The 4,365-nt window shown below is 36.3% G+C and overlaps 1 pseudogene across 1 annotated transcript; it reads right to left on the bottom strand.

Annotated features, from left to right (window-relative positions):
• Window positions 1-776: 776 nt before the first annotated feature.
• LOC308415153 (proteasome subunit beta type-3-like) lies at window positions 777-1,381 on the bottom strand (annotated as a pseudogene). Its single transcript has one exon. The product of its transcript is annotated as a proteasome subunit beta type-3-like (transcript).
• Between the last annotated feature and the right edge of the window lie 2,984 nt (window positions 1,382-4,365).

The following is a 4,365-nucleotide window of genomic DNA, read 5'->3' as shown; positions in this document are numbered from 1 at the left end:
AGTGGTCATATCACCTGTGCACTCAGGGTTATCAACATTCTTGAGAGAACAGCTGTGTGCTCTGGCACAGTTTTAGCTCCAGGCACAGATTGAAACTGAGCCTTTAATCTTTACATATGTATGTTTAAGTCGGAATAACTATAGCCATTATTAAGCTACTAAGGAACCATTGTCAAATATTAGGTGTACATGTTTTAACGTAGGAGAAATAACATCGGTAATTTGAGGAGATAAAGGGGAAAACAGAATGAGAGATAAATGGATAAATGTGTAGATAATAAAAGAGGAACTATGAAGAAAAAATAACATTAAAAGTATTTGAAAAGTCATATAGAATGTAGTTACTATAGCATATTCTTAAAATATACACATATATGAAAGGAATTTAAATGTAATAGCCACATATTAAGAAAAAAAACAATGGCCCAACTATATATCACATGCCACCAAATAAAACCTATATTGCCAAGAATGGGTGGGATACAGCTGAGGGAGCCACTTGGAAACCATGAAAGATATTAAGATATTACCAAGGCTTACCCTCTCTGTACGTGTGTGTGTGTGTGTGTGTTTGTGTGTGTGTGTGTGTGTGTGAGAGAGAGAGAGAGAGAGAGAAGAGAGAGAGAGAGAGAGAGAGAGAGAGAGAGAGAGAGAGAGAGAGAGAGAGGTAGCTGTATACATATCCTTTTCCAATTTTAATTAAAATTGACTTTTTTAAAACAGGCAATTTTATTAAAAAGTAAAACAACAAAAGAGAGACTGGACCAGATCACAGGCTAGTCCATCTGAGCCTTCAATGTCCTGGAGGTGTTCTTCTTCTTTTTTTTTTTTTCCAATGATGTGGACAATGATGCCCATGCCCAGTTCACAGCATTCAGCATAGCCTAAGAAATATTTTGAGACAGGTGTTCTGGATCCATGTTGAACTTGCAGAGAGACTCACTCATCCCATTCATTTTTTTTTGAAGCAGGTCCCACTGACTACAATGTCATCAATCACCATGAGACATCCAATGTGGTTCAGAGTGCAAATAAAGCACTTAAAGGTCCTTGGGTCCAAACCATCAATAACAGGCTCTGTGTAGTAGAGACCAAACCATTTTTCATACACGACATTTGCCCCCATGCTTATGAGGCTGTAACGCTTGATCTGCCATCTTTCCTTCAGCTCATACATGGTCATTCAGAACTCAAGATGCTGGGCAACTATCTGGACATCAGTGGTCAGGTCTCTATAGAGCCTGTCACCCATGGGAAAGATCTGGGAGTCTGTGTTCACCATCTGGGCCTTGATCTTGATATGCCTGTCTGCAGCAATGACCATACAGTTCTTTCCTTTCATGGCCATGACAGCTCCTCCATTATAGGACAAAATAAACATTATTATAGGAGCTTGATTTCCCCTCCCTCTACACCACCCAGTTTCTGGAAATATACATTTATCTAGATCTATTCCCTTTCTGTCTCAATAGAAAATAAACATCTAAGAAATAATATATAATATAATAAAAATAACTAAAATAAAATAATATAAAATAAGTATTAGTACATTGGTATTGGGCCAAAAAAAAAAAAAAAAAAAAAAAAAAAAAAAAAAAAAAAAAAAAGAAAGAAAGAAAGTAAAAGAGCCCAAAGGAAGAAACAAGAAACAGAGATTGAATACTGTTCAATAGCATATTCAGAAATCTCACATAAAACATGGAACTGGAAGGCATAATATTTGCAAAGGACCAGGTTCTGACTGTTAAAGCACTATACATGTTTTCTCAGTCTCTGTGTATTCAAGTGCAATTTGTGTTAACTTAGAAGGACTTATTTTCTTGGTATCTTCAATCTCTTATGGCTCTTACAGTATTTCTGCCTCTTCTTTCTCAGGTACTCTGAGTCTTCAAATGAAGGATTATATAGATATCCCATTTAGGACTGAATGTTTCAAAATCTCTCACTCTCTTAATAGTATCTTGAGATGGTTCTCTGTATCTCTTCCCAAGTCCTGCAGGAGGAAGCTTCCCTGACTATAGATGGGGAAGGTACATATCTGTAAGTTTAGCAGAATTTCAAGGAGAACATTCCATTATTTTTGTCTTAGTAGTTGTTGTTTATTTGTTGGTATGTTTGTTTGATTTTAAAGAATACTATTCAGTTTTACCCTATGTCTCATCTCTGGGCTACCTAGTCTCAGGTTCTTGGTTACCTAAATAGTGTCAGGTATTTGATTCAAGCAGAATTTTAATTCATGGCATAGACCTTATGTCAAATCAAATACTGGTTAATTATTTCCACATTTTTTGTGCAAAATTCTACTAGTTTACCTTTCAGGGAGGACACTATTTTTGATCCAAGGATTTTTGGTTGGTTTGGTGTTTACATTTCTACTTAGGTATCTTGCATAGTATCTTCCTGTACCAAAGATAATAGGACATAGGTGCAAACAAGATCTTCCATTTTCAAAGTGCAATCTTCAGCAAATGAACCTTGCAGTCAGGTAGTGAAGCCATAATCTTAGCAACAGGCTGGAATTTTTTTTTTTTTTTTTTTTTTTTTTTTTTTGGAGATTTTCATAGAACCCCTTTGGACAACAGTTCAATATGATGTAATCCAATCATGACAAATGCAATTGTTATTTGTTAAAAAAAAATAGGAATGAAATGACTCCTAATAGTATTAGTTATATATCTATATGTCTTAGTTACTTCATTACTCTTATGATAAAATGTCATGATCAAAAGCACTTTGAAAAGGGAAGTGTTTAATTGGCTTTTATATCCAGAATCACTATCCAGAGAGAGAAACCAAAGCTGTAACTCAAACTGTGCAGAAATCTGGAAGCAGTAGCTATTACAAAGTTTACATAGCAGTGCTGTTTACACACTTGCTCCTCATTGCTCATCCTGCTTCCTTGAAGCACTGAAAATGGGACTTACATGAAACCAGCCCTTACATGGGACCATCTACTAAGGAGTGAGTCCTTTTACATCAAACACTAATTAAGAATATACCATATAGATTGTAGCCTGATCTTATGAAGGCATTTTTTTAATTTCAGTTATTTCCTCTCAAATGGCTTTAAATTTTATGAAGTTGAAAGAAAACTATCCCACACACCATTCAGTATTGAATAACTCAACACTAATCATAGAAGCTTCTTATTAAAGTAGAAGATAATTACAAAAGAGGTCCACAATTAGATAGTGTTCAGATACTAAAAGATATTGAAGCATACACATTTAAATTTTATCCAGGCCATTCTCTCAAGGGTCAAAGTATCTTTGTGAAACAGGATGTGGGTTAAGAGCCATAGTTGTAGATGAATCCAAGAAAACAGCTTCATACATGCACAAGTCCAATACATGTAGGAATTCACAAAGACTGTGACAGAATCAATAATTTTAAACCATACAAAGTCCAAAAGTGCAGACATAAGTTCCACCCCTAATCAAGAAGTTAGTTCTTATTGGTATATACCATACAAGTAAATATTCAGCTATTATCAATTTAGAGATACTAGGTATATGAGTCATACTTTAGGTAAGACCTTACACCAAGCAATAGTTGGATAACACAAAACTCCAGAAGGTTTCTCTGTGTTTGTGTGTGTGTGTGTGTGTGTGTGTGTGTGTGTGTGTGTGTACTTTCTTTGATATTTTTGCCTTATTGTGGATTTTTGTGTTTTTTTGTTTCACAGATTTGAGGGGAAGCAGGAGAGAGGATATGAAGTTGTGTTAATAAGGAGGTGAAGTGGATATGGCAGAAATTTAGGAAAGGCAAATGACATGGTCAATATATTATATGCAATTTTTAAATGTTTGACAGGCATGTTTATCCTTGGGTTACTCATTCTAAATTACCCCCTCTGTGAAATGATGGACTGGCATTGAGGAATGACATAGCATATAGATCAAAGCAAAGGCTACATGTCATCCTCAAAGTCTTCTTCAGTTGTAAAGAGATTGTGCAGTTGCATGGATGGAGCCTTCTGTGTCCCTTGAGTGAATGACTTACCATCTGCTTGAGTCCCTGTGGCCCATGGCTGCTCTGGGGTCTTCCTGTCAGGCCTGTCTGTGGGTTGGTACTGTGGGTGGTTTGAGGAGGTTGGACATTGACAGAAGCCCTGGTGAAAATGCCTTCCTCTGGAGTCATGGTCTCAAAAATCCTTTGCTCATATTGTGTTAGTTCAGCTAGCTTGGTACGCTCCTGAAGAGGACATGATGGATTCCCATCCTCTTGTAGACTATTCCCAGGACAGAACTCGACCCTGCATATTTTCAACTTTAGCCATTCAGTCCCACAATTCTCTAATTATTTTTATAGGGTCACAATTACTCTGATATCTAAGCTATACAAATATTCAGCAAAGACAGAAAT

Source organism: Micromys minutus (genome assembly GCF_963924665.1).
Source record: "Micromys minutus genome assembly, chromosome: X".
NCBI classification, from domain to species: Eukaryota; Metazoa; Chordata; class Mammalia; order Rodentia; family Muridae; genus Micromys; species Micromys minutus.
Note: the sequence above shows the minus strand (reverse complement) of the source record. Positions and strands in the feature narration are given on the sequence as shown.